Source organism: Galleria mellonella, unplaced genomic scaffold (genome assembly GCF_026898425.1).
Source record: "Galleria mellonella isolate WM207_F2 unplaced genomic scaffold, CSIRO_AGI_GalMel_v1 utg19, whole genome shotgun sequence".
In the NCBI taxonomy this organism is placed as follows: Eukaryota; Metazoa; Arthropoda; class Insecta; order Lepidoptera; family Pyralidae; genus Galleria; species Galleria mellonella.
Genome location: NW_026442028.1, coordinates 2,176,501 through 2,189,826, shown reverse-complemented (window position 1 = coordinate 2,189,826; position 13,326 = coordinate 2,176,501). Strand labels below are relative to the sequence as shown.

General features: G+C 29.5%; 1 protein-coding gene across 2 annotated transcripts in view; it reads left to right on the top strand.

The window, feature by feature from the left end:
• LOC113521215 (prolactin-releasing peptide receptor-like) overlaps positions 1-10,345 on the top strand; it is a 133,363-nt gene extending 123,018 nt beyond the window's left edge. For both annotated transcript variants that reach the window (XM_052894111.1, XM_026906681.3), the window contains exon 3: positions 8,844-10,345. The gene's annotated coding sequence lies outside the window, so the exon portion shown is untranslated. The remainder of the gene's footprint in view (positions 1-8,843) is intronic.
• Positions 10,346-13,326: the final 2,981 nt, after the last annotated feature.

Sequence of the window (13,326 nt, the reverse complement as noted above, 5' to 3'; positions counted from 1 at the left end):
ACATTTATTTATCTGGCCAGATGATCAAGTGTTCTACTAAAGATCTGTTCAATATTATGTGTTTATTGTAAGGTTTTTTTTTTTTTTAGATTTATAAGATGTTTAGGGTGTATAAGGTAATATAGGTATGGGCTATATTGAGGGTGTTAGGCCTTTCTTTAGGGTAGATTTTCATTATATTTTCATAGATTTCATTAGGTAAAGCCTTCGTAGGCTTTTCTTAGGCTTTGTAGGTTTTCCATGTGTAGGTTTAGTTTAGAGGGTAGTTAATATATAAAGGGGTACACATAGGGAAAGGGGGGGACCATCACAATTGGTGCCGTGACCAGGATATAATTGGTTCATGGCTATTTACATATCAGATCAATAAGAACACTTGGTCACAATTGGAGCTTGTGACTTCAGGGATTGGTTATTAAAATATGAAGGAGTATAAAGTTAAACAGTAATATCTGCTAATAGTATAACTCAAAACCAACTTTGATGATTATGACTAAATAATTATACCGTCATAGATCTAGGATTTGGAACTAATTTCATGATTTCTATGTCTATAGGTAAATAGCCTATTTTACTGTTATCTCATGTTCTTAGGATTTAATTTATCAAATTCATTCAGTGGTTACCTATTGGAGTCAATTATACAACAAATTTACATGATTTGGTTTATATTTTATTTTACTCTATATCAATTGAGTAAATAATATTAAGTATTACACTAATAGGTACATAACAATAGTAGTGAGGATAGCTTACTAGGTTATATTCAGTTCACATTGATCTAATTTTATGCTATAGGACACATTTATTATTCTTTTGCTTCATTAATTCTCAATACTTACTGAACTATTAATTTAACATTATATAAATTTTATAAACAATAATTATGCTATAATGACTTATACATAAAATTTATTAAATTCTTTTTATTGTGAAAGAAATGATTTAAGATGAATTAATGACATTATTTATTTCTGAGGAAATATCCAATTGACTTTTATTTCATAAACTTTTATGATGCAGTGACATTGATTATATATATAAAAAAAAAAAAATATTAAATAATTATGATTTGATTTTGATCATCCTAAGATGTTTAAATAGCTTATATAATGTTTTATAGGGGGTTTCAAATTGAAAGTTTGACGTTTCATAAAATATCATTAAGGTTAGTTAGGGCCTTTAGTTACTTTATTTGATTACCTAAATTTGAAAATTTAATTAGGTGTTTTCATGTTGTTAAATTTAATTCCAACAATTTATTAGGATGCTATTATAATATTTTATTTATGGTTCTATACATAATTTCTTTATTCCACTTTACAATTATATTTCAGATTTTATTTGATTATTCGCTTATTTTGACTTAGACACTTATTATAAAAAAAAAAAAAAAAAACTTTATACTTATATCAGAGGGAGATTTTGTAGGTTATTTATACATATACACTCTTTACATGCCTAAGCATTTTACATACTTAGATGTTGCGCACACTTAGTTTATTTTGCTCTTTGTAATTGCACATAACACAAGACATTTGTATCTTTTTAAATGATAATTTATTGTACAAAATAAATTAATTGATGTATCTAATATAGTTGGTTGTATTTATGTTGGATTTGCTGTTGTGATCTTTTGGAGGAGGCGATGGGGGGTGTCTATCTACCTATCTAATGGGGTTACATAATATTTTATTATAAAACTTATTGATCATGTTATTTCTGAGAGTATTAAGAAATAGTCATTGGTAATTTAAGTATATTAAAAGAATTTCTTATAATAAGAGTTTTAAACTATGGGGGCCGTTTGTATTATTTTATGTAACATATTTATAGGAGTCTTAAAATTGGGGGGCCGTGCAAAATTTGTCAGACAGATAAGAGTTTTAAACTATGGGGGCCGTTTGTATTATTTTATGCAACATAATTATAGGAGTCTTAAAATTGGGGGGCCGTGCAAAATTTGTCAGACAGGGGGGCCGGTGGTGATAAATTATTATTTATATAAGCTTTACTTCTATGATTAAAATTAATAAATAAAAATTAAATTTATTTGAATTTTGTTAGGGACTATTATTTTTTTTATTCAATGAACACTAGGTTATTTCTTAGATGAAAAATGTATTTGTGGTTACTTAGACGCTTCATAAAGTTTTATTCGTATTGTTTAAATTTATTTTAACAAATTTATTTGAACATCTTCATTTTAATATTTAATTAACTTGGGATTTTATCTAATCATTTATTTACGCTTAGACAATTATTTTAGGATTCCTTTTTGCATTTATTACATTTTAATGCTTAAATTATTTCATTTCGCTTTAGGTTTTTTACTTAGACTCTTTCGCTTGTTGATATGTTATACTCATACATTTAAGCTTTTAATTATGAACTTCCATTTAGATGTTTTAACTCGTATCTTTTAAACAGATACTTTATCTAAATTTACTGATACAAATAACGTATCTATTAGGTTCTTTACTTGAAGCTCTTCACATATTTAGGTTTTATACATTTAGACTCCTCACATACTTAGGCTTTTCATACATTTAGGTTTTATAGACTCCTTTACACACATTTAGGATTGTATTCATTTATGCTGTTTATGACATTGTAATTACATGCATTGAATTTATTACATATAAATAAACGAGTATAAAAATTTTAATTATAAAATTTAATGGATTCACTCTATCATTACAGCGTATGCAAATTAATTATAAATAATTATTTACAAATCTATTCATAAATAATTATTATGCTTAATTATTAATATATTGAGTAAAAATTTTAAGGCTATTCATACACATAACATTCAACAACACATAACTTCGGGTTTAAAGATCTTTTTAATACTTTTATTGTTTTGAGTCTTAAGAATGTCAGAGTGTTAGGCTAGTATCGATAAATCAATGAAAAATTTAAATGATGATCTTAAGCTCTGTAAAGTTAAATTATATACACATATGTGAAGTACATTTTTAGGGTTGGAAAAAAAAATTGTAACAATAAACTTATCTTGTTGTAATTATCAATCCGGTAAACTCCTTGATAATTAGGGGGCCGGATGTGACGGTTCGCCTATAGTACAATAGGTTTAATACCATAAGTACATAGAAAAGCAACAGGGGTTCCTATGGGTGACCGCTGCGAAAGCTGAGCTATTTAATATAAACAAACTTTAAAGTCAAGGTTCACAATAGCGTATAGAGAAGACGTTACCATATATGAAATATTGACACAGAAGGGAAACTCCTTTGATGTGTTTTCAAAGAGTAGTGGATGTCACAAGAAAATTAAATAAATTAAACAAAAATATATTATATCTTATATATAACCAAATTATAGTTTACCTTTTATCATCAGGTGTAAAAAGGATGCATACAACACAGTTTAATAAGGTTTATGAGAGTCTTTAAAGTTTTATAAATTCGATAATCAATTTAATAGAAAATACCAAAATACGTTAACATATAATTAAATTGAATTTGAAGAAAAGTTCAGTTCGAATAATGGGCTAAATCTGATTATTGAAATATCTACCCTTCGGTGAGATAATCTATGACGTTACTAGGTGAGAAAAAAAAAAAAAAAAAAAAAAAAAGAGGAGAGCCGGCAGATCGGCGGGCGCGCGGGAGTCGCTTTTGGAGGAATTGCGCAGTAAAAAAGAAAAAAGGACGGAAAATGGCGCGGGAGTCGTGTTTTAGGGATTGCGCAATAAAATAAAAAAATAACTGGGATATAGATCTAGGAGGGACTGGATCGATGAAGGGGTTTGAGATCTTAGTGTATCACTATCGATTAAGTGTGTGAAATTAATCAATAGAAGACTGGAGAATGCGGTGAGCTTGTTCCATTTATTACTACGTAGTTAGATTTTTGACTGTGATCACAGGCAAAGTCTATACTTAATATTTTTCCCAACAACTATTAAAATACGTATTTAGTCGAGTCCATATACCTTTAGGTAATGCGTATATCGTTAAATGCAATCACATTTGAACAAAATTTACATCAATATAATTTACGTACTTACGTTATTCTACTCATATACAAAATCCAATTATATGGTCGTTTGATAGAACTTCATCAATTTGATTCAATGTTCTAATTGTCCAGTTTTGGAAAATACTTATTGAATCAACTATTGAACTATTACAATACTAACTAGTTTCATATCTAGTTATTATAAAGTATTTATTTATTGAGGATAATAGACTAAAGTGACTATGGTCTGGTCTCATTGCTGGGGAAACAGCCATTGATGAGAGAGAGGGGTTATTGAGTGGCGACCCTGTAAATGCAAGTGCGGTGTGGGCTACCTCCATTGTTTGGAGTGACTGTTTTATGTGTATTGTGGGGCCGTTCCTTGTGTCAGTCGGTGGAAATTGCCTGTGTTCAGTCGTGGGTTGGTGATGGTTGAGACGATGATGATGATGAAATATTTGTATTTATTACACTATTACAGTGTTGGTTTGGAATATCTGTTCATACTTAACGCTTCATGGTGAAGTGTTTTTATACCATTACTCGGTCGACCAGATTAATGATTCTTAGTCTATATTTGATTATCCATGACTACATGTGGGGATTTGTTTTACACCAGATGTACAAAGAGACAGCTTAACTGTTGTAAGTGATATTATGTGAATGTAATACTTTTAATACATTATTAATTGTGTTACTAGATAAATTCATGTGACTGTGGGGTGTTTATGGTAAACAAGCCTGTATTGTTTAAATAGATATTTTGTCTTGATTTATTATAAACTTTAATATTGATTTTGTTGTAGTAAGCAAGCTGATAATAACAATTCTGTATGTATTACTGGTTTCTAATAATATTTAATTATGCTGATATTATGGGTGTGGATTTATTTCCTAATGGTAATAAATGTACTAAAGGATTCTCTGACTATAGTTATTATTATCTAGGTATGAGATACAGTATAAAATTAGTACTAAATGACAAGTATGAGTTATGTATTTTACTCATATTTAGAAAGGAAGTTGTCCTGGCAATAAGGTTTGTATGTGTGTTGTTTGTTCATGTTATATTGACTAGACAAGTTCAGACAGGGTTAATATTAGTGAATATTTACTGGATTTATATTTAATATACATGTTTTGACTATTTTATGGGAATAGTATGGAGATATACAAGTAGTAAAATATAATATTAGTATTTTATAAATTTAATTATTGAGTTATATGTTTATGTCGGACTGTATCCAAGGAGATATTATCCTATTAATATCAAGTTAGGACAATTACTTTAAATATTAATAAAGCAAACACTAACACTGATTATTCACTTCTTTAATAAATTTACATTAGAGGTTAGAAATCAAATAGATAGCATATTGGGAAAATCTTCACCACACATGTATTTGAGGAATGTTCTTGATAATTGGTACTGTGTGTATATGTTATTGCAAGTACAATTGCAATAAGAATGTTAAACTTCTAATCTTCTGTTCATTCTTGAAATTGAGAGTTGGCTTGGCTACTGATGTGAATATAAAACTGCAGTATTGCTGAATACTATTAATTATTACTGGTGTAAACCATGATTATTTATATCACTGATATTTTAGTTATATATTACGGTTGATATATGATGATTTTATATTTAATTATATTAAACAAATACAAATAAACAAATTTGCTAGTATTTGTTACGTTGACAGTTGTGATAGATAATCAAAATTCAATTCAATACATCAATACGTCATTTAATACGTCATTAATGTGACAGATGTCAAACAAAAGGAGATTATACACGTTATGATTCTATATCTAAGTCTATAGAAAATTTATATAATTTTCTGTTATTTTATAATAACTGTGGGGAAATATTGGAATTATTTATATGAGAAATTTCACTTAAATGATATGATAATTATTTAAAGACCTAATTTCTTAGGGATTTAATCACGATGATTTAAACACTAAAACACTTGTTTATCTGAGAAATCCTCTTATTAAATAGGTTTACTAAGACACTAAAAGGAAGTAGATATAGTATAACTATAGTACAGCTACAATAATTGTATGGGACTTACTGTCCTTTCTATACAAATATATATTTAATATATATCTTTCACATTATAATTATGCAATATATTGCCTCTACTACTACAACATACACAAATAGGACTTATTGTCCTTCCTATATACCTATATATAATAATTGACCTGGCACTTTAATGTGTAATTTATCAGTACTTATGACAACAACCAATTAGGACTTATAGTCCTCTCTATAAAGTTACATAAATATTTAATCTGATTATTTCACACTGTGATTAATCAAACCTCTATAAATATTACAAAAGATCTCTATTACTCTCAACACAATAATAGCTTGTTGGACTTAGTGTCCTCAAACTTATAGAAAACCCAACTGGTTATTTCACGAGACGTTGTTAACTTGTGATTAATCAGTGTCTTTTAAAGGACTTATAGTTCCTTTAGATATATCTCTCTGAATAAATAATTGGTTAATTCACAATGTGGTTAATCAACAATAATATTATATATAATTGACTGGACTTATAGTTCATTCAATAGCACTCATTACTTTTAGTAGCTCTTGACCCATGGGTTGGACTACTCGTTCTTAGGCTCTGGCCTAATCAACAGATTTAACTTGAACCTTGAGTATTCTTGTTATTAAGTAAATAATATTAAATTGACAATGCTATGTTATGATATAGCAATTATCAACATTATATGGCTTGGCCAATTCCAGGATGTGGAAGGTATCCACTATCACACAAATCTTCATCTCTATCGGACTGTCTTCACAGGTGATCTCTAATGTCACATTATAGGGCCGAAGGGTTATGTCCCAACAAAGTAAGTTCTGGTGTCTGGGTGATCTCGCTTCTTGGTCTGATCTCTTGTGGAGCCGAAGGGAAACCCCCATTGAGTAAGCTCGTAACAGGGTGACGCTGGGAAACAGTTTCGTACTGTTAGTGGGTGATCTCTATGTCGCCATATAGGACTGAAAGGGTCATCGCCCATGAGTAAGCTCTCGTGTCGGAGTGATCCTGGGATTTCAGTTCCGATCCTTTTGCCTCTGGCAAACACCAATTTATACTGGAAGCATCGTGGGGCTGGTGGAGCCACTGTAATGTTGAAGTAAATGTACTTATGTTTGGTTTGGAACTGAGAATACTCATGCCCTTATTACCATCAGAGTGCATTAATAAATAGTAATACCCTTCCCTACCTTTTTAGGAGGAAGAGTTATAGATAGTTGGAAAGTCTTCCACTGGTCCGGGCGTGTGAGGGGCCCGACCGCTCCCCCATTTTTTTTATTATTACAGTTATTCTGTAATTTACTATTAAATTAATATATTATATTCTAACTTCCTAGTTACATGAATTATGAGTATAATTCATTAATTATTCTTAATCCTTAAATATTTATCAATCATCTTCATTATTTAACTCCTATCATATACCAATTAAAGAACCTTTTGGTTATTACACACACAACGGGTCCTACATTACTAGACGATCACACATTTATTTATCTGGCCAGATGATCAAGTGTTCTACTAAAGATCTGTTCAATATTATGTGTTTATTGTAAGGTTTTTTTTTTTTAGATTTATAAGATGTTTAGGGTGTATAAGGTAATATAGGTATGGGCTATATTGAGGGTGTTAGGCCTTTCTTTAGGGTAGATTTTCATTATATTTTCATAGATTTCATTAGGTAAAGCCTTCGTAGGCTTTTCTTAGGCTTTGTAGGTTTTCCATGTGTAGGTTTAGTTTAGAGGGTAGTTAATATATAAAGGGGTACACATAGGGAAAGGGGGGGACCATCACAATATGTAATTATAAATGTGGAAATGAGATTGTTTGTTTGTAACCTCATACTGCTTTAACATCCTAATAAATCGCTATAAAATTGGGTATTCACGTACTACAAGTCTATGTCCTTTTCCATCCTACAAGGATGGATAATGACGTAGACTTCTTTCTCTCCCAATTAGTGAACATATCTTGGTTACGTGAAAAAAGTTTTATATAAAAGTTAGTTCGAAATATGACTACATACCAAGCAATTTGACTAATAGTAATACACATAATACATAATAGTAATATACATATATAAAAGAATCAAAAACACAAATTTCCATTTTTTTTTTATTTATTACACACCATATCTGTGCCAAACACTCATAGATATAGAATAACACATGTAGATAGGTACATTAACAAATTGTTATTCTCCTGGCAACCCTAAAGTCGTATGCGTTGACACAAACTTTCCTTTACTTTATGTTTATCTCCCTTTGCCCACTTAAACGTATGTAATCGACGAAGTTTCATCATTAAGCACCTTGTTGAAACTGACTCGTTACCAAAGTCAATCAAAGATTTTTCTACTTTTCGCTATCGAACTTAGAATATAAAATCGTACTACCAAATGGAATTTGTAACTTTTAATTTTCTCTAGTTTTATTTTTGTTTGGTGCGCAATATTCTTTAGTAACGACACTTTCTTACATTTTTACACACAATATTATAAGAAATATAATAAAAATAAAATACACAGAATAAAATTCTAATCACCTGCATTCTTTAAAAAGAAGTTTTCTATCAGATTTTTTCCATAGAAACATGGACATCTAGCTATTGAGTTACTACGGGAGACTCGCCATTATTTCCCTATTTTATAAAGTAAAAAAATATCCAAATGACATTGATTTTATTCGGTATAAAAAGTACTTCTGGTATTATTTTTTCGTCTTTGTAGGTATCGATTGGCAAGTGTTTAATTTTATTTAAATTATAACCTAATTACATTTTTATTTTTTGTTACAGGCAACACCGATTACACAACGAGTTTGAAACGACAAAATAATTTTTAATAATCATCTTGGTAATGAATAAAAATTATGAATGTGACATATTTTATACTTCAATAATACCTACATTGATATGAATGTGTGTTATGTAATTTTATTTGCTTGCTGTGATCATTTTTGGTACTTAATAATAAAATATTGTATTTTAATTGTAAAATTAAAACTTAGTATATAATATATTATCATGTTGAATAAGTATGTAAATATTTATGTCTATTATTTAGATTTAATTTTCAATGTTAGTTCATAAATTATAATACATAGAAGCTATACAAATAATTATATTTAGTATATGAAAAAATAAACAAATATACTTTAAATTGTGCAAGTATCCAAAGGCCTACGTTAAGATTTCATTTTGTTGTAGATAATTTTTTTAGAAAATAAAATGTTAGTGACTAAGTTTATAAAGCTTTGTAGATTTTGATTGGTGTTTTTCACAATAAACTTATGAGCCCTATTTCAAACTTATAATCTGAATAAGTTTTCGCCAGTTTATGAATTAAAATTGTATATAATTATTATATTAGAATATAAATTATTATATATTTATATTAATTATTTTTTTTAATGGCGAAAATCATATTCCCTATTGAACGTAGCTAACGAAGCGGATTAATTTGTTGTTTCAAATTATTTCTTTTTTTTTATTGAGAAAAACTTGATAGTTATACAAAGGCCTCATAATTAGATTTAAATAATCAAGGATATGAATTCTATCATTATTTGTAATATATCCACAAAAAAAATTATTAATTTGTATAATATTTTCTCCATGAAAAAAAAAATCTAAATTTTTTGTGTTAAAAAACGATACATTTTTCTCAAAGAATGAATAAGAAATTCTATTTGTTAACATATAAATTATTATTTTTGAACATTAGCTTAATTACATTATAATTATCTATATTAATATTATAAAGAGAAAAGATCTGATTGTTTGTTTGTAATAGATAAACTCAAAAACTACTCAACCGATTTTAATAATTCTTTTACCTACAGAAAAACGCATTATCAACAAATAACATAACCTATATATTATTTTCGAATATTCTATCTACCCGAGCAAAGCCGAGTAGGGTCGTTAGTGTTTTATATTTCACTTAAATTACTGGGAAAATAATTTTCTGTAGAAGTTAGTTTCTAATTTTTGCCAGACGCTACGTTTTATAGGTAAGTATTAAAGTTTGAAATTTTGAGTTTATTAAAAAACACAAATCAAATTTTAAAATATAATATATAAATATATTTTATGTAAATATTTAATTTTAAAAGAGTTTAGGAAAAGAAAGTAAATTATTACAAATTGTAAATAATTCGTCAATGTAATTATATAACAAATCGCTTTCACTTAAAAATTTTAATAGTTTATATTAGCATACATACTAGCATTACGTTAGTAGGATAAATGTTTGCTGTTGGAATTATAATATTGTGGAAAATAAATGAGGCTGGTTTTTTATTGTTTTATTTTAATTTTTCACACAGATACCATCTTTTGTTAATGGCAAACAAATTGGCCGCCTATCTGATGAAAAGCGGTAACTTTTGCATACAGACGAATAAAAGCTTAATATTATCTTGTACTATACTGTAATTACTTCAAGAACTGCTATCCCGAAGAACAAAGGTATGAATTTGGTTCACTTTGAAACCAAAACATAACTATAATAGGGTAACAAAGTAAATTTTTTTAAAACCACGAAGGTGGCGAAAGAAAAGTCTGATGGTAAAAGGTTACTGTAATCTACGGACGCCTGCAATACTAGAGGTGAAGAAACCTTAATATACGCTTTTTGAAAAACCCCATCCAATAGTCTTTAAAGGAAACTTCGGCAGGAAGCTCATTTCACAACCTGAATGTTCACAGGAGAAAATTCCTCTGAAACCGCACTGTACGTGACCATTTACATAGGTTAAAGCAATACACCACTGAATATGACACAGCGTGAGAGAAAGAATATTATAATTCTTAACAAAACTAAACACCTACAATGTTACCTGAATAGCGAGTTAATAGTGGGCTATTTGCATACTAACTCCCTGAAATACATTTGAGGTTGTCACTCCATATTATGCAGGCAGTCAGTGGATGCAAGTGGCTCAGGAGCGTTTTATGACACACTTACGGAAATGCCTATGTTCAGCAATGGACAAATAATGATAGAGGATGCCATTTAATTGATTGATTATGTACAAGATGAGTTTTAAAACGTTTTATTGCTATAAAATTAAGCTCTTACTAGCTTTTAGTGTTTCTACCGTGAAGTAGTTGTACTTGCATGGCTGTATTTCGGTTTGAAGGATGAGATATGGCGTGAATTTACAGGGTACAGAGGTATAACATCTGAGTCCTCAGGAATAGCAACGCATAAGGGGTATCATGGGCGAATAAGTATACTCTGTTATGTCCATGGTACTGCTCATGTCTATAGGCGACGGTTACCACTTTCCATCAGGTGGGCCGTCAGCTTGTTTGCCATTCTAAGTTGTATAAAAAAAACTTACCTATGTCCAACAGTGAATTGAAATAGAAGTAAAGAGAATTTATATAAGAGTGGTTCTACAAAGATACACTAATGGGATGAACATTATTAATGATTATAAAAAAAATATTTTAATACTAATGATATGAACAATTAAATATAGGTATCATTAAAGCGACTTATCGAAATTTATTTCAAATTATATTTAATAACTTCAGAGGCAATATCTATCAGATAAAGCTTTATGACTCGCCGCTTACATTTGTCGAGCTCGTTTCCTCTGAATTGCTTAATAATGTAACTCGCATATTATGCACATCTGGGAGCGAGCAGAGGTGATAAAATTTTATAGATCAGTCGTCCAATTTTAACTTTTAACTCAATTTGTGTGAGTAAAGTAGGTGAATAGATTTTGGTTACATTGAATTACGAGTATTTTGTATTGCCTTGTATGAAATTATTTGAAGTGTCAATTGTTTTATGATATTTGGAATGACTTACAAGCTCTCGAGTCTTCTCATGTAAAGGGTAACGCCGATACTTATAGATATAAAGTACCATATATATTACAAAATATACTATAATTATTCATGGTACCTCATGCCACGGTTACCACTTTCCATCAGGTGGGCCATCTACTTTTTTGCCATTCTAAGTTGTATAAAAAAAAATGCCTTGCCATTCCTGAGGACGATAGTATTATGCCTCTATATATTTTGTATTTATTGAAAGAAACAAAAAATTTTTTTAAGCTTTTATGTACCTTAAAAGTGCAAACAAGCAGAAGGCCCACCTGATGGAAAGTGGTAACCGTCGCCTATAGAGATGAGCAGTCGCATGGACATAACAGAGTATACTGTTTCGCCCATGCGTTGCCATCCTGAGGACTCAGGTGTTATTCCTCTGTACCCTGTAAATTTACGCCATATGCCACCCATCAAACCGAAACACAGCCATGCAAATACAACTATTTCACGGTAGAAACACGAATGTGTACTTCTATACAAAGTCTCTTTCTGGTGTTACCATATTAGCCTTTAACTATCTACTGCTGAACATAAGTCTCCCCCTTGGGCGATTTTGCCTGTAGTTATCACGCTTGGCAGGGGGATTGGCAACCACAGTCAGGGCTTTAGAGATGTTAAAAAAAGGACGCTGCTACCCATTCCTTGCCCTGCCTTAGTCGGTTTTAAGGCAGAGCAAGGGCATTTTTGCACCGGGACCATACGGCCAAGACTACTTTTTTAATATCAATTTAAAATTAGGTTCACTTCAATAAGAAGTATTTTTGTTCTTTTGTAGTAATTTTTGTCTTTATAAAGTTTGACGGATTGAATAACTGAATAGAGAACGAGACGATATTCAGTAAATTTAATATTCAATCTTATTCGATCAGAAACCACTCACAAATTATATTTATTCCTATCTCGTTATAGAGAATTTTACTCGAGAGTGGTAACACCAATACAAATTGCCTTTTTATCCCTAAAAAATCCTCGCATATATTTCTTCTATATCTTGACACAGTATGAATCGTACTAACATTATATATATGAAACTTTGAACACGTTTGAATATTTATTACTCAAACATATTGAAACGGCTTAACGGATTTTAATGAAAACTGACACACAAAAGGATCAATCAAATTGACAGAATTATAAATAAATCCATATTAATATTTTATTTATTTATTAGTACATGTACTTATGTATGCAAGGCTGACTTAATGGTAAAAGCATTTTCTCCCAATAAACCTTAGGGAAGTATCAAAATACTCGAATTATTACTAGTAAGTAAGTAATAATTCATACATACGTACATACTAAAAGTTACATATATAAACAAATAACAAATATACTTACAAATATATAATATATATACTGTATTATACATGTATATAGGAATATTAATTAATACGTACTATTCGGATAAAATATTAAATTGATCATA